The sequence below is a fragment of the Mauremys mutica genome, chromosome 23, assembly GCF_020497125.1.
Source record: "Mauremys mutica isolate MM-2020 ecotype Southern chromosome 23, ASM2049712v1, whole genome shotgun sequence".
NCBI lineage: Eukaryota > Metazoa > Chordata > Testudines > Geoemydidae > Mauremys > Mauremys mutica.
The window spans coordinates 18664078-18682386 of record NC_059094.1 but is presented as its reverse complement, the minus strand read 5'-3'; positions in this window follow the sequence as shown (position 1 = coordinate 18682386).

Below are 18309 nucleotides of genomic sequence, written 5' to 3'. Positions count from 1 at the left end.
GTTGGGCACCATCCGATCTAGGTCCACCACCTCGGGCCGGGCCAGCGTCACCTCTGCGCCCGTGTCCCAGTACCCAGTGACCTCCCTCCCGTCTACCTCCAGGGGAACAAGGCACTCGCCCCGGAGGGGCAGCCCTGTGCCCACCCTGTAAACCCAAAACTCAGGGTTGGGAGCATCCAGCCCCTCGGAGGGGTCGACCCGGGGCCCCCCTCCCTCCTTCGCAGGTGGTACGCGGCCAGCCCCCCTTTCCTGCGAGCGCTGCCCCTCATCCGGCTGGGTCTCTACCCAGTTAACCCGGTGGGGGTTTGGTCTGCTCAGTTTGTCCGGGAGCCTGGGGCACTGGGACTGCAGGTGGCCCCTCTGGCCACAGTGATAGCAGCGCATGTCCCGTTGGTCCCCTCGAACCGGTCGGTTGTCCCTGGCGCTGGCCGTTCCCTTTGGGCGGGGGCTCTCCCGATTCCCCTTTTGGGTGGTCTCAGGATGACTCTCTCTCGGCGTCGCGACGGGCCTGTTCCTTTGGGGTTCCTCCCTGCCACCCCTCAACCGGCTCTTCACATAGTCATCGGCCAGCCGTCCTGCATGTCGCGGGTTCTCTGGCTTTTGGTCCCTCAACCACAGCCTCAGGTTGGATGGGCACCGCTCATACAGCTGCTCCAGTACCAGCAGTTTAACCAGGTCCCGCTTCGTCTGGGCCCCAGCTGCCCACTTGCTGGCGTACCCCTCCATGCGGACGGCCAGTTGCAGATAGGAGACCTCAGGGGTTTTATCCTGACTCCGGAACCTCTCCCGGTACATCTCAGGGGTCAGCCCAAACTTGCGCAGCAGGGCCTGCTTGAATGGTTCGTAGTTCCCTTTCTCCTCCTCTCCCAGCTGGCCGTACAATGCCACGGCTTTGGGGTCCAGTAAGGGGGTGAGAACCCGGAGCCTGTCCGCAGGATCCACCTGGTGCAGCTCGCAGGCCGTCTCAAAGGCATCTAGGAAGTCACCCCTGTCCTCCCCCTCCTTGCGCGGGGCCAGGATGGACTTATCAAAGCTCTGCGCAGTCCTGGGCCCCCCTTCACTCACCGCCGCCCGGGGCCTGCTGCCCCCCAACCTCGCCAGGTCCAGCTCATGTTGACGCTGTCGCTCTTTCTCCGCCCGTTCCTGCTCCCTCTGTCGCGCCTCATGTTCCCTCTGTCGCGCCTCATGTTCCCTCTGTTCCTTACGATCCTCCAGCTCTCTCTGTTTTAGCTCTCTCTCCCAGTCCAGCCGCTGGCGCTCCACGGATGAGCGTCGCTGGGACGATTCCCTGCTGGGGGGTGAGCTTCACCGGGAGGATCCCCGGCTGGCCGGGGGGGGTCACGGTGCCCTCGATAGCTGGGCTCCTCCTCCCCCTCCCCCTAGGCCTAGGGGTGGGAGGTCTCGGGGAGCCCTCAGCGGCCGGCTGACCACTCCCAGCGGGGACAGACACTGGTGCCTGCGCTGCATCTGCCCGGCTGCTTCCCTCAGAGACAGGGATCGGTTCATTCACACAATCTGCCTCCTCCAGCCGGGCCATCAGCTGGTCCTTGGTGAGTTTCCCACTGCGCAGCCCCCTGTGCTTGCAAATCTCTACCAGTTCGCACTTGCGCCGCTTGGCATACATCTTCCTGCTGGCCACTCGCAGGCCGGGGTGCTTGCCACTCCCCACGGGTTCCAGGGGGACCCGTAGTGTGCCAGTCCTTCAGGTCACCCCCTCTCTGCCAGGGTCGAGCTGCAGACTCCTCCGCCCCTGGGACCGCTCGCTGTGATCCCCCGGGGGACCCTGTTACTGCAAAGTCCTGCTCTCTGGTCACACTCTCCCAGGGGTTAATCACCCCTTCGTTTTACTGCTCCCCAGTCACTTACTGCAGGAAGCACCGTCCACGGGGTGCAGTCATCCCACCGCTCCCACCAGTTGTCACGAAGTGTAGGGGAGTCAGCCCCTGCACCCCCAGGCTCCCTGCCGATTCACCAGGACTCTCAGCCAGCCAGTAAAGCAGAAGGTTTATTTAGACGACAGGAACACAGTCCAACACAGGTCTTGCATGCACAGATAACAGGATCCACCCCTGTTAGGTCCATCTTGGGGCCCCATAACCCCCATCGGGGATCAGAGCCCTCTCTCTCTGCTTCCCCTCTGTTTCCCAGCCAACTCCAGTCTCCCAGCCCCCTCCGGTCCCTCCTCTCTCCTCCGCTTCTTTCCCGGGCCAGGAGGTCACCTGACCCCTTTGTCTCCAACACCTTTAGATGCACCTTTGCAGGGAAGGTGCTCGGGCCATCAGTTGCTAGGAGACAGAGTGTCAGGCATTTGCTGCATGGACTTTTGCTGCTAGATACTTAGGATCTGTACCCAGTCCCCAGTGCGAACAGTCCCACTTCGTCACAATGACATCGTCCTTATTTTATTTGTATTTTTTTTTCTTTTTTTTTCTTTCTTTTTTTTAATTTTATTTTTTTCCTCGAATTTGGAACCCCATTTAACTTGGCGTCCTAGGTGACCGCCTAGTTCACCTATATGAACGGGCCACCCCTACACACACTCTCTCTCTCTCTCTTTCATTCCTTCCTGTGATGGGGTGTTTACCCCACTGTTGCCTGGAAAGGGTTGATGCAGACTGAGAAGGGGGCTAATTAACCCAACAAGCCACAGCTGAGGAGAATCAGGTGGCCAAGTAATCCCCTGGCTGAATGAGGGAGCCCACCTGAGGAGGAACAAGCTGGACTGGGACTATAAAGACACGAGATTGGAAGCAAAAGGGACTGGTAGGAAACTCTGTAGTTCCAGCCTTGGAGAAGGGAGGTCTGGTTGGGCTAGCAAACCTGGAGTCAGGAGAAGCTAGGGCTCAGGAAAAGGCAGGAAGGTTCTAGAAGAGACCGGACCTTGACTGTTGACTAGTGGGTCCCTAAGCTGGAACCTGGAGGAGGGTGGACCCAGGTTTCCCTGCCAGTCACTGAGAGAGTGGCATGATGAAGCAGTGAATGGGAAGACTGCCTAGGGCTGCTGGTAAAGACAGACTTTCCCACCCCAGGAGGGGAAAATGCATACAGTGATCTGGCTGGAGGGCTGAGTCACAAAGAGGCAGTAGCAGCTTGTGGAGCGAGAGAGTCGTGTGCAACTGTGGGAAAGGGTGTTGACCTGGTGAGCTATCCCCCACCATGCCCAGGAGGAAGTGCCCGTCTAGTGGTGAATAGAGCATCCTGTTACCCTCCCCACTTGGTTCCTTCGTTCACTGTTGCCTGCTGTGCTGTGAAGTCAAGACATCATCAGCGTTATGAGGCGCTGAGTCTGTATGAACCACATAAAGACGTGATTCCCTCCATAGCCCTGATACATAGGAAGGAACCTTTTATGTAGCTCCACTATTCACTGACTGCCCCACTCTACCTTTCATGGCCTGACAGATCTTCAGTCTGTCCCCTATGCCTCCCAAAGACCTGTTGCTGCCTGTTTTTCTGTTTTGGCTCCTCAGGGTCTCTGTACTGAGTGGAGACAGAGGGAGTCAGGCTAGCAGCATCAGAGGACAGAAGTAGCTAGTAGAACTCAAAATGTCTATTGGCTTTTCATCCCAGAGATAAAGCAGGTAAAGATGGCCGCCAGGCCAGCAGCGGGCCGGCGATGGCCGCCAGGCCAGCGGCGGGCTTTGTTTCATAAAGATGTGATAAATGATGTGGGGTGGGGAAGGCTGCTCCTTCCGGGCCTCGCTGCACCGAACATACTCCCAGCTGGAAAGTCCCAGCTACCGCTGAGCAAGCCCAAGAGAATGCGATGAGAGAGTCGCGCCCTAGAGCCAGGAGCAAGCGTGCGAAGGAGTGACAGCTGGAAGTAAAGTAGGGACCTCCACCGTGTGGAAGTGTGTCACACACACTGCAGCCCTCCCTGGCACTCCTCATGCACAGGCACTCTAACCCACTGCACAACACGTGTGCACACACATTCCAGCTCTCCCACCCATCTGCAAACCTGTAATGCAGCGTCTTCATGCCACATTCTCATTCCAGTTCCCCCACCCCGATGTCAGACCCACGAGGCTTAGAGCCCCTGCGCCACGCCATCCCCCCACACGAGCACCCCCCTCCGGTGTGGACATTGCCAGGCTTGCTCCCAGTCCCTTACCGAGCATGCAGGGGAGAAATAAGATGATGAGTCTATTGCATGCAAACGAAAATCCATCCCATCCCAGAGCTCTGTGCTTTTTACCAGATGAAGCACAATAAGGGTTTTGTTGCACCAAGGTGTTGCTTTGGCAATGGCGAGAAAAACAAAGCTGCAGCTCCCTGGCGTAGTGTCAGTGGGGTTTGGAGAAACCATGTGCGGTTTCCAAAGAATGGGCCCAGAACAGCTGCTATCCTGGATGGCTCACCCCGGCCCCACCCCCATCTCAGGCAGACAAGAACTCTCTCTCCCTTTGCAAGCCAAAACAGAGACATGCACTCAGCGGTGCTGCATCCAATCCTTCCTGACTGGCAGATGCCCTGTGAGCAATCCTGAACTGCCAAATGAGAGTCAGACCATGTGACAGCATTCGTACCTGGCATGAGCTTCCCAGGACTGTTGGGCGTTGGGACCCGGGAGTTTGCCTGGCTGATCCTAGAGACAGGAGCTAGGGTCACAGGTCAGAACTTTCCCAGGGTTTGTTGGCCTTCAGATCAAGAATGGAAGTTTTTAGGGGCCAGAAGCCTATTTTCCTGCCTCAGAGTATGGGTAACTCCCAGCAACTTCACGTGCATCTCTGGGAAACCAGCGTCTAGCATGAAGTGGCCAGCCCAGCCCGACTGCTCCGTGCTGGGCTTGCATGGGCACCGCAATGAGTTCTCCAAGCCCGGCTGATTAGGAAGCCTCAGGATCTTGCGGGGAGGTTGTTTGCTTGCAGACCATGTGCGAATGCGGATGAGTTATGGGCCCCAAGGCTCCCCACAAGGGCCCTGCACAAACACATGTTCATGACCACACTCGAGCAGATAGGCCTTCAAAGCCATCTGCTTTCAGAGGATAAACACCAGGGAGGAGGAGCAGCCTCTGTTCGCTCTCTGCATTTCATCAGGCAGCGCTCAGCGCTTAGGAAGGGTGAAGACAAGCGCTTGGAACTACAGGCTCCAAACAGCTGGGAAGGTCGCTCTGAGCCAAGCTTCCAGTATCAGTATTACGGCAATGGACCCTTCAGAAGCATGGACCAGAATGTTCCCAGCATAAGGGATGCTCCGCTCAGGGGGTCTGGTCCAGGCCCATCACTGACTGAAGTGGTTCAAGACTTCCACTCCACTTTACTATTAGTGAATTCACCACTTCTGAGTCACCTGCATCCTTTGACAGTCCCTGGGGAGATTGGCGCACCTGTAGTCTCGGGGCCTGCAAGAGCTGTTTGCACGCACAGCCTTGGTGACTGTGCACACAAACTCCCTGTATGCGTGCAGCTGCTTTGGCTGGGATCTCTTGCTGCACAGCAGCAGCACACGGAGCTAACAGTATGTGGAGCCATGCAGGAGTCACACAACACAGGCAGCCGCTTGTCTCTTAGGCTGGAAAAAAGACAGTGCTGTTCTGTGCAGGTTCTTGTATCACTCATCACCAGAGTAGCCAAGCACCTTCCGGCTGCACATTAAGCCACAGGACTAACAGCTGCCAATGTTCATTTTCTCCTCCTCTCCCCAGGGGGAGAAGGTGTCAGTGGAGGGTCTCGGCTAACAGGGTTCTCGGGCTGGTGTCTGGGAGTCAGAGACTGTCTCTCCCTTTGATCTGTGGAAGAATCGGTGACATTCAGGCTGCTTGGCACTGCAAGTTTGAATGTATGGAAATTAAAAGCCTTAAGGGCCAAATGAGTGAAGCTGGATGCATCACAAACTGGCATTGCAGAAACAAAGCAGGTGTTTGCTCAGCTACCTATCTGTGCAGTGATCCAGTCATGAGCCACTAGAGCTAAAGGGGAATCTTTATAATGTATTTGCAGTACAGGGCCTATGACACAACTGAACAGGGCTGATTGTGTCCAACAGAAGGCAGGGCCTGTCTACTCAAACACTTTAGTTTGTGGCAAACTGTGGTGTGAATCTATCCTCCTGCCCCCCTCGGCTGTGCACTAGTTGGCCATGTGGACCTGCTGTCGCACACTAGTTCTGTTGCGTACTTTGTTCTACCCGCTTTGAAATGCGACTGGAGCAGCAGAGTCTCCCTGGCCAGTTAGCGTGCAGCAGACTGCCATGGGGTAGCTTTACACCCTAGCTCGCTGCGAGCTAAGTGCTCATGGAGACAAGCCCACACATCAGTCACCAGGTACCTCAGTAACAGGCTGTCCCTGTCCAGAGACAAAACTCTCTAACCTGGGGGGGTTGAAATCCCCTTTCTGAAATGTTGTAGGTCAAGATGGGGCACGCAGAGAGGCAGATTCATGCTGCGGACTCTGACTGAGCCCACGCCCCCCATTCTGCCGCCCCCACCCCCTCCCCATTAGGAAAAGCCCCTGCTTGCTGACAAGCAAGTGAACACCCGCAAAGATAGATTGATCACATCCCAAAAATGTCGCTCCCATGCCAAAACCCACAGCTGTTTAAAATTGGAGAATAGTGGAGAGGAAGCACGCACAGGGGACTAGCAAAACCAGAGGAAAGAGCCAGCACTGTAGTGGTTTAAAGCAATTACAGGCTGTTTGTTAGTAATTCTGACAGAGACTGAGGGCTGGGCTGGGAGTGGGGCACAGGGGTGGTTAAAATAAGGAGGGGAATATCCGCAATGGCTGCACGGCTGGATAGACCAGACAGGCTGCAACTGTTCCAGCCATCAGATCCTCTTCCTCCCCGTCCAGCAGGGGCTCAAAGCACCTACTCAGATGAGCATCTTTGCTGGGTGGCAGGAGAAATAAGGGCCAACACTTGAAATAAAAGGACATTTCAGGGAACCACCGTTCCCCAGGGCACAGCATGGAGTTCTCCCTCCAGCCTGTCCTCCTACCGCCCTCAGGCCCACAATGCAATGATCATAACTTACAAGCTTCCGTGTAATGTTTGCCGTGGTACCTGTCATCAGCTTAACTACATCTTACAATGAGGGAGGAGTGGTCACCCTCAGAGACAAGTCAGTGAAGTAAGGGGCAGGGAGTCACCCAAGAGCGGCACACGTGGGGGACAGGCCTGCAGAGCTTGTCGGCCGGGCTGGGAGCTCAGTCCCTGCCCCCCAAGACCAGCTCACGTGGTGGGGCCGGGAGGCGTCAGTAAATGGAGAGGAGGGACAGGCACGACACTGGGGCAGAACTAAGAGTCCAGCCAGTCCTTGCCCCGTGCACTCCCCTCCATCCTTCTCCCACTCCCACGGGGGCTGGGTCACCTCCCATACGTGGCCTCTTGGCAGCTCCGGGGGTCCCATTTCAGCAGGCGAGGGCAGGTCATTCGCTCCCCATTCTCCTCAGGGAGGGGGCAGCTGGGGCTGAGCACCTCTCGCTGAACCCCCCTCTCCCAGACTGGGGAAGTACCCGCCTTAGGAGGGTTTGGAGCAGGGCTGGACTAAGCAAAGAGCTGGCAAGGTCCCCTCTCTGGAGTAAAGGCCCGACAGAAGTTGCAGCTGCCCCTCGCCCAGCACAAGGCCCGTGTGCAAAGGTGGGCAGCACAGCTGAACCGGAGCCCTGAGCCCTGGCTCGGGTGTTCAGCCCCTTCCTGTCACGCGTCAGCAGAACCAGGAGGGTTCTGCCCCTCCAGGGGCTGCATGGATGGCGGGCGGCGCAGGAGGAGGTGTAAGGGCTGATACAGGCTCCTCCACCCATGGAGCACAGCCTGGAAGGAGAATCCCTCCCCCTGTGCATGTGTCCAGCGCCCGACCCGGATCCTCAGGGCTCCAGATTTGCTCCTAAAGTGGCATCTCTTGGGGTATCCGTTGAAGCCAGAGGGGCACCACTAATTGGCATGATGTTCATAAGAAATAGATGAGAAATGGAGCACTCTCTATAGATGCTTTATAACCCGCATGTGCTGGAGGTGGTAAGCAAAGGAGGATGTGTCTTTGCATTTTAGAAATGACAGGTGTAATATATTGCTGCAGACGGTGGAACCCAGAGCTTGGTCCAGAAAGCCATCAATCTGAGCTTAAAATTTCCTATTACACTAGGATAAAATACGAGTCCCAGGTCTGGAAAAAGAAAGAGGGAAAGTCTGTTTGGGGAATTAGGTCATGGGCACTCAATGTATATTTTATTCTTTCTGGCTCATAGTCAGTCAAACCGAGCCTTGGGAAAGCTACCATAATTATGATAAATTTAGTCTTGATTAACGACAAAAGATATTATTTCCTGGAGGTTACATATATCTTCGGACCAAGCTTCTCATATTCTACCAGGCGTCAGTGAAATAATACCAGAATCAGCGTGGTTCTCCACCTCGCTCAGTGCTGTCTGTGTGTGTGGAGCAGCGGTGGGGCCAGTGAAGTGCTATGACCCCTGGGGGAAGGAGATGTTCACTTAGGGCTCTGTTGCAAGAAACCAAGCGGGATGACGGGACGACTCTCCGCAAACACGGAGGTTGCAGCTCTGCAAACACGGAGGTTGCAGCTCTCTGAGGGCTCTTCAGTGCACCCTCATTCACCACCTTCCAAGCCAAGGTGTTCCCGTCTCCTAGCCTCATGGATCTCCTGCAGCTGGGAGTGGGATGTGTCTGTGTAACCTGTGGGAGGCAATCTGGGCCTGTGCATTTAAGATGTTGGGGGCAGCTATTCTCCAGCTACCCCATGAGAGCCCTGCTGCAGCAACGCCCTTAAGCACATGCTTAACTTTAAGCCTATCCCTGCTCACAGCAGCACACAGGAGCTGCTTCAGCACAGCCTGTAACGGGGTGCTCAACGGAGAGCCTGTGCACAAAGGCTTGGCTGAACTGGGGCCCAGGGAAGGGAGGTGGAAATGCCCAGGGGCACACTTAGTGCTGTGGTTATGGGATGAAGTGAATAGTGGGACCCGTGAATGTGGAGCTCTTTCTCCATCTATGGTCTTTGGAGCTCTCCTTCCATGGCGTTTTGAAGGTGTTATCCCCTAGGTATCGAGGGAGATGGAGCCGGGTCTGGAAACGTTTGTCTTATTATTTTGCCGTGCGCTAATGCAGAGCTCACAAGCCACGTGGAGTAGGGGGTGACGCAGGGAGGTGAGATCCCTGGGTCCATTTAGTCTGGAGGAACGATGAGTCTCGCTTTGTCATTGCCAGGAAATACGCACACCACGGGGGGTTGGTGTCTTCAGGGGAACTCCATGCTCCCACGGGCTCCATCCTGCCCCGTCACTAGGACAGAGCATTCCAGAGTGAGGAGACCCTCCAGCGAGTGTCAGCACCTGCTCTGAGACCTGCTCTTCCTCCTCACACACCTGGGAAACCATTCACCACACGGCAATGAACCCTGCCCCTGGGAGTCTGATGGCGACCCTCGCTCCGCTGAGTCTCCAGGCCCAGCCTTTCAGCACAGGATTCTGCTGCAGGAACCTGGCTGGGGCGGAGAGGAAATAGCTTCTTGGCTCTCTAAAGGGTATCGCTGGATGTGCTGTGAATCCTTTTAGCACTAACCTGTCCTTAATACAGCTGACTGAGCTCAGCATAAAGGGCTCCACGCTAACCTCTCTGGGAAGCGGGTACCAATTCCAGGCCTGGGGCAGGGGGCCTGGGGCATAGAACAGGGAATGGACTCTTTGAACCCGTCCCAAACTGACTGACCTGTCATGGGGTTAGCTGAGTTACACACACACACACACACACACACACACACACACACACACACACACACCATAGTCCAGCTGAGCAGCGTCTAGAACACTTTCCTCTGTTCTAGAAAGTGAGTGTTCCTGTATTCCATGCATTCTCACTGGAGCACGCGCCCTGGGACGCCCTAGGATCCACAGGTCAGATTTGGATCCAGAGGAAAGTATTTTTCACACAATGCACAACTAACCTGTGAAACTCACTGCCACGAGGATGGTGTGATGGCCAAAAGTATGAGTGAGTTCAAAAAGGAACAGGACAGGATCATGGAGGATGGGTCCTACAATGGCGATTAGCCAAGACGGTCAGGGATGCAACCCCGTGCTTGGAGTCACCCCAAAACTCTGACTGCCAGACACCAGGGTGGGTCTCTCCCATAGTTGCCCTGTTCTGTATCCTCCCCGTGAAGCTCTGGCATGGGCCACTGTCGGAGACAGGCTACTGGGGGAGATGGGCCATGACCTGGCCGAATATGGCAGGTCTTGTGTCTTCTGGCCCAACACCGGCTAGGCATCGGAACCAGGCCTGACAGTGCAGCTCTGACACCATCTGTAGCATGGAAAACAGCGGTGTGAGGCCCTACAGGGTTCCCTACGCAAGGCTGTGCAGATGGGTACCCCGCCCCCGCGGCTGTTTGGAACAACAGTCAGAAGCGCGGTTGTTTCTGGCATCTGATAAGGCCCGGGCATTAGACCCTGGAAAGGAGCAGCTATTGCAAACCTGACCTTGCCCAATCCCACCAAGACGTCCACCACGCCTCTCGGCCTCCTGCAGAGGTGGCCACAGGGCGCAATGCTGTCTGAGGATCCTGTCTGCAGGTTGGGCTGGGGGCTGGCTCAGCCAGTTGTAAAATCTGGGTTCAGGTTCTGAATGGCCCAGTAGAAAGAAGGAGACTCCTGAAGAAGACAGGTGGTTAGAGACTTGCAACTGCTACTGCAGCGTGTGTGTGTGTGTCTGGGACGGCGCTAGCGTGTGATGCTCCAGACAGCCCAGCAAAGCACCATGCAGCAGACCCCAGTGCCAGCGGCAGCCGGAAAGGATGGACGGCACCTGTTCACAGCCGTGGCGGCGTCATTGGCAGGCAGAAGGCAGGAGGAGCTGAGGGAGAACAACCTGGACAAAGCTGTGGGTAGACAGCAAAGACGCCCTTCTGCTCAACGGCTGGGAATCCTGAATCTCTAGAGCTTGTCACACAGGACAGATCGGGCTGGCTTTGGCTTATCAAGGGAACACAGGATGATCATGACTTTGGTCATGACTGAGTTGTGACGTTATAAGTGTGATATAATATCTCATTGAAAGGTGACAGGGCCAGAAAGAGTTAATTAACTCATAGACTGACCTGACCCATGGGTGAACCTTGAGGACTGGTTAGGAAGATATGTAATGACTAGAGCTTTGAAATGCAAGTCTGCATTGTTAGAGGTAGAAGGGGAGATGTTTGCTCAGGTCTTGTGATGTCAGCAAACAAGTCTTGTCTATTGCTATAGTTTTAATTCAAAGATCAAAAAAGGAATATTAACATTTATGATGATACTTGAGTGAAATAGTATTATTGTCTATGTGTCTCTTTGAAGGTTGTGCTAACCTGTATCTGAACTGTTTAATGGATAAATTACTCTGTGCTAATTGCCAGAATATTTGGGAGAAGGAGTTAAGCCTATTGTTTTCTCAGGCCGAAAGGCTGCTGGAAATGTATAAGAAGCCTGGGACATGATCCTGCTTCATCTCAGATCTGCTTTGGGTTTCAAGACGGGGAACCCTTAAGCCATAAGGATTGAGATCCCCAGTCATTGACTGGAGCCACCCTGAATATGGACATTGGACTGTAACCTATGGACTGTTTCTAAAAGGACTTTTGGCAACTACAAGCTCATCTCTGTTATGTATCTGAACCTCAAGAATTGAATTCAAGTCTGTCGGTATATTGATCTTTTAACCAACACTCTCTCTCTTTTCTTTTTTAATAAATTTTAGCTTAGTTAATAAGAATTGACTATAGCGTGTATTTTGGGTAAGATCTAAGTTATAATTGGACCTGGGTATGTGCTGATCCTTTGGGATTGAAAGAACCTTTTCTTTTATATGATGAAGTAAGATTCTCAGGAATCATCATCATATCTGACAGGTGTGTCTGGACGGAGGCCTGAGGCTGGGCACTTTAAGGGAACTGCGGGGTTTGGACTTCTAAGTGACCAGTGAGGTACTGTAGAAGCTGTTTTGTGCTGGTTGGTAAATCTACGTATTGGAATAATCACCAGCGTTTGGGGTTTGTCTGCCCCGTTTGGTTTGCAGTTCACCCTAATTGAGTGACCTCAGGTGGCTCCCACAGGCAGCACCGTCACATGAGTCACAGTATGTCACAGATTCCCCGGGCCACGCTCTGGCACTGCTCCCTATGAAGCCAGGCAGGACTCTGGGGGAGCCTCCTCTCTCTGAGCAGACTGTCTTCAGGGCAAGAAGCTTCCACAGCTTCCACCTTCCTGGGTCTGACCTCGGAGCATCCAGCATCCCCTTCCAAACCGTGCACTTCCTGCAGCGAGTCCGCCCGGGTGCTGCATGTGGAGGGAGGCATAATGGTTTGAACAAACAACTGAGACCCAACTCTGCCACTGCCTTTCTGTGTGACCTTGGGCAAGTCCCTTCTGTCTTTGAGCCTCTGGGTTTCTATCTGTGGAATGGGGATGATAATGGATGGGTCTCTTTAAGGAAAGATGCAAAGTATTATTTTATTACTGACACTATGGAAGGCAGCTGCTTAATGACTAGCACTGCTGCTGAAATGGCTTATGCTGGCAGTTATAAAGAGAAGAGCAGCTAAAAGTCCATTGGAAGAGATTTTTTCAGGAAGGGTCATTTGCAAGATCAGTGGAGATAAGACGTCTCAACAGGGCTTTATTGCCATTGTGCAGCTGATGCCCCCAAACATCAGAGTGCTGCTATTCTTGTGATCGGCCCCCTCCTCTCTAGTCCTGGTTTGGATTTCAAACCCCTTGGAGAGATGGAGGGAGGGATGCTGCCTCCCTGCAACGCTTCGCTTGAAAAGTTCCATTATGATGTTTTCCATAAGGTCCCTGTAAAACCCACATACATTATAGAGCCGAACTGCTAAGCCAGGCTCTCTCCAAGGCCTGCTCGACATATTCCTGGCACTGCAGTGCTCTTCGTCAACTCTTGTATCTTCAAAGCTTAGTGAAATTCCTTGGCCAAAAAAAAAAAGAAAGAGGAATTATTGGTCTCTGGTAATCGTGGAGCCTTGGAACGCTCTGGTTAAGTCTGGGGATAAACATAACGCACTCCGGTTAGCATCTGGGACTCCCAGCCCCACGGCTGCTGCCTGGTCTCCATTCATAGCTGTTCAAAGTTGGCAGCTAGGCAACTGCCTTGAGACGGTGACCTGTTATGCTACAGCCAGATGGAATATGCCTCTAGCCACGGGTTACAGGCTGGAGCAAAGCCACTCACCTCCCTGCTTTGTCACAGACAAATTATTTGCCAAGAGATATACATCCAGGCCACGATCTGGGGGGCACCCACCCTGAGACACCTTAATGGGGAGCCTTATCTTCAGAAAGGGTGGAGCACCCACCCTCTGAAAATCGTGTCTCTTGAAAGCATCTCAGGTGGGCACCCAAAACCACTTCTGAAAATCCTGGCCCTGGCATCTGTAAGTGGCACTGATGCACATGGAAGAAATGCAGAAGAGGGGCTGGGATAACGCTCGCTCTGTGGAGCAGCTCTTCTCTGAAACGGCTGTCCCAGTCCAGCCTGGGGTGGTGTTGGTAGCTCAGGGAACCTTCCTTGATTGTTTCTTTAATGAGGTAGATTCACTGAGAGGCTGGGGCGAAAGCTTTATGTGTGTAAAGTCTGGTTCAGTGGGACGTGCTGCCTGGTGGCAGCCCTGCGCCATGGGAGGGCTCTGCTTGTTCACTGGACATGGAGTCCTAGAGCTGGAAGGGACCTGGAGAGCCCAGCCCAGCCCCTGCACTGAGGCAGGACCGAGTAAACCCGTCCTAGACCATCGGTGTCAGGGTGCTGAGCGTTAGCACCTACTGAGTTCTGGGAACATCTGAAGGGCCCTCTCCCAGTGCTCAAGCAATTAATGAGAAAACAGGCGCAGGAAGGAGACCTGCAGGTGCAAACTCGGATCCAGAAGGGCATTTTGAGACAGTGACAGGGATTCCACAGGTGTGGCACAGGCAGCCTTTCCCTACCCTGCCTCTGTGCCCTGGCACATCACCTCTAGGGGGAGAGTGCGGTCTCTGTTTCCCCTGTGGTCTTTAGCCTCTCATCTGAGCCCACCAACCAGGAACCCAAACAGGCTGGGGTGGGGGTGTGATATGGGCACCTGCTTCCTGGGAACAGGACTGAGAACTCCCAGAAACCAGCTCCCAGCCATCCATGGCTACCTACAGTGGGTGAAATGCAAACCAGTGGCTGAAGCTAAAAGGCCCTGGGTACCCCCTTTGTCCACTTGAGCTGCAAGCCAAAGCCTTCACAATGGCGAGGGTTCCTGATGTCCCCCAGTCGGTGCTCAGCACCGTTTACCTTCAGCTTTCCAGGCTGACACATGCTATGTAAGTGTAAGAGCCTCATTTATTACCCAGCTTGGATATGACAGTAGATGGGCCTGTACTGTGTGCAGCACTCATTTCCCCTTTAAACACATACACAGCGGATGTCTTGAGACATAAAAGCCTTAATCCTTCATAAAGCAAACACCACCCCCTACTAATCTCAATCAATGTAAACCTTCCCCCATGGCAAGATGCTGCAGTGTTTCCCCCAGCTGGATTCATTTCAGAAAGGGCTGCAGTGTTGCACCAAGATGCTTTGGGCAGAGCACAGAGCACATTTCTCCTGGCTTTCTGTCTGCAAAGAGGTATCTGAGCTTCAGCCTAATTTCCAGGGAGAACAGGCACACACATCTGGCAAGTACAGTATATGGCATTACCTTGCATCAAGAGCAGCCAAGGAGTGCATTAATGTTGTAAAATGGTCCTGCTCAAACAGCTGAGAATCCCAAAGCTAGAGTCTTTCAGCCTAATAATAACCAGCTCATTGCTCCCTGGGAGCCTGTTACTACTCAATAGGTACATTAAACATTTCATTTAGCAATCCCATCGGGCACTCTGAGTGCTAGTGCTGCTGCTACAAGGCAGAATCTGCCAGTCCTCCCACCATGAACCCCAGTCACTTAGGGGTCCTGAAAGCAAGCAGCTTTCCTAATCAGCCTCTATCACATCTCATGGATGCACATTGGCGAAGGGTCAAGCTGACCCCCTTCCTGGGGGTTCCTTTGCTGTTATACAAACATCCTGCTAGGACTGCTCCCTACTAGCCCACTATAGCCCTGTTCTCCTGCCCCAGGCTCAAACCCTTATATATCTTGGATTGGAGCTAATAGGATCCACCTGGTCTGATTGCCAGGATGAGTCAGCAGAACAGCTCTGCACCTTAATGCTGGGTCCTGGGACCTGACCCACAGCAGAAGAGATTAGGCACCTGGTTAAAGGTCTGTACCAGAGATATCACAAATTTGCCTCATGGTTGAAACACCGCAAGAAGCATGAAAGATAGAGTCAGTAAGATATATTCATTAGAAGAAGCAACCACCCTTCTCTGGACCTCCCCTCAACCAGGCCAACAAGCCACTACCTGTATGCACTGTACTCCTGTACCACATCTGCTGAGAACGCCTACTGTAGAACTCCTGGCACAATGTCAGCCTTCCCTATGAATTTCTTGGTCTTTGTAGGTTGAAACCATTCACTGCAGGCTGAGAGATCTTTATAAAGGGATCACATGGACTATTAGCTCTGTGTTTCAGCTGGTGCAGGCTTTGCTTCGGAAGGAGGGTGACTACTGTGAAGAACTGCTTGTGTGGCTTTGTCTTGTTGGAAAGACATGCAGGAGATTTCGTGTTTGGGACATGTGGGAAATACAGGGCTTCATTAGGCAACTATTAACTTTAACGCTGATCCATCAAGGCTGCCAGACATCTGAAGCCAGAAGGATAACTATAGCACAAGAGAAGCGAGCACTCCGCAAAGCCAGAGCTGTAAATGTTGTAACAGTAGTACCCACACATGTCTGCCCGACATGTGGCAGAACATTTCGTGCCCGTATTGGCCTTATCAGCCACCTGCGGATGCACTGTGGACAGCTCACAACCTGCTAGATGTCAAGGTCTTCTTCGAAAACGATGGACGAACATCACATTAACTTTAAACACATGAATATTCTCATTGCGTTCAGGGGGCAAGATGTGATAACGATAAGTACTTGCAGGATGGGGCCAAAATTTACAGAGAGAATAACAACAATTCACACTTATAGAGGGAGCCCAAAGCATTTTATAAGCTATGTGCCAACAGTGCTTCTGAAGTGTAGCCACTTGTGGAGCGCAGGGTGGCAGAATCTCACTGGTCTGCAGGGGAGGGGAGCTAACTGTTAGATCTAGGGATTTATTCACCTTGGATCTCTCGGATCTGAGGGATTAATTTTGATTGATTTATTATCTTTATCACATCTTTTTAATGATCACACGCTCATTGAAAAGCTGGAAACGTAAGAATAAATATTGCATCTGGAGAATGGTTTTTGGGGCCACTTCTAGGAAGAACCTACCAGAGAAATGTCTGACAGCAGTAAGCGTTGGTCTAGGCGCAGTCCAAGCAGTGAGCCACTTGCATATAAATTCACTTTTTGCTCATACATGCTTTATGGATCCACATAAACCCCCTGACATTTCTCATTATTAATCATGCGCTGAATGTGTAACAGGAGGCGTAGAAAAACCACTGGAGGATGGAGAACACAACCTGTCTGCACAAGTATGTTTGAGGGACTTTTTCAATTTTTAATGAATAGGGCCCTATATTTAGTAATTTCCCTTTCAATATTATTCATCAGACAAAAATTTAATTTAAACTCCATGGGCACTGAGGAGTCTTTGCAGAGTCAGTTGGATATTTGCTGGTCCTGTCTGTAGCTGGGGCTCTGATGGATTGCCATCTTGACTTAATTTGAAAGAGACGCCTGGAAAATATCACAAGGAACATTAGCAATTTCATCAATAGAAAATAGCTCTGCTCTCCTTTCTGTATGTTTAATGGGTACTATTCCTAGCCGTCATACGAATCATGTAACAAGGGTTAGTTTAACTCCCATGCAGAGACTCAAGGAACTCAAAAGCCAATGGGGAGAAAGAGCTACAATATATTTATAACTGGGAGGTCACTCTGACTGTAGGCATAAAGGCAAACATGTCTGAGGGGTGCCAAACCAACATACTGATCTGCCTTCTAACTGTCCCAACTGGGCTGTTTGATCCAACACTCTCCAGAAATTGGCTGCACTTACAGTCAAAAGCCTTTGTATTCTAGGCTCGACCCAGAGCACAGATACATTAATGTCCCTGCTCTCTGGGACACCTTGTATTGAATGCCACCCGGTGCTCCAGCAGATCTCAAAGCACTTTGCAGTGATCCATGAACTGAAGCATCCTTCATCCTTCTGAAATATCAGTATCCCCCACTTTGCAGATGGGAAGACTGAAGCACAGAGCAAGACAGTGACTTGCCCAAGGTCACCCAGAGAGATTGCAGCAGAATGGGTAACAGATCCCAGATTGCCTGGCTCTCAGCCCCACGAGACCAGGCTTTCCATGCTGCAAATAAAGTATCTACGGCACCTGAAGTTGGAAGCTGAAATAAAAACATCTTCTGCCACTAGCCTTTGCTTCTGGGGCTTCCATCTGCTCTTTGCACTAGGCCGACACACCTGATGTCTAAGGAAAGGCGAGATCTTCCAGAGCCACGAAGAGGAGCTACTGTGTTAGGGGCAGGAGGTCCAAGGCTTTGGAACATCGGACTAGCCCTGAGTGTGAGGAGCTGTGGCAGGGAGATTCATGAGCACACCTGTTCTTAGCTTGCTTTCAGTGCCTTTCAGACAAGGATCCCACAGTGCTTCGTTAAATTAATCAGCAACATCTCACAGTGTCTGTGTGGTAGGCAAGTGTGTGTTACTAAACACATTGTGGGGGAGGGACACGGACTAGACGTGAGGTGGCTTACTCAAAGTCACACAGCCGAGTGTGGAACCTAGGAGCCCGGGTGATCTCTGTACAAAGCAGCACAGGAAAACCATGAATAGACTTCTATGGCACACACCTCTCAGGGCCCTCATCACAATGGCCACCATGAAAGCTTTGTCCTTGTGGTTACCATGACCTCATGAGAAACCTGTGAGAGGTGTGTGTGTCTGGTAGACTATTGTGTGTGTCTGATAGACTATTGTGTGTATGCTGCAGTCAAGTATCCGCTGTCCCATTCTCCCTCTCTCTGTAGGGATAAAACCAGTAACTGACTTCTCTCAGGACCCCCGTGTCCTCCCCAGCTGCACAGAAAGCATTTCACTCTCCCAGGGCCTTGGGTATCATTGTTACAACAGAATTTCCTGTTATTCCAGCGGTGTCAGAACAAACAGCTGGGCACCTGTCCACCCTTCCTCAGCAGGGGCCAGACGGTTGTTTTTCTTGAAGTGTTAAAACACTGCCGATGCCAAGGGCTGTGGGGCGTGGGCTCTTTT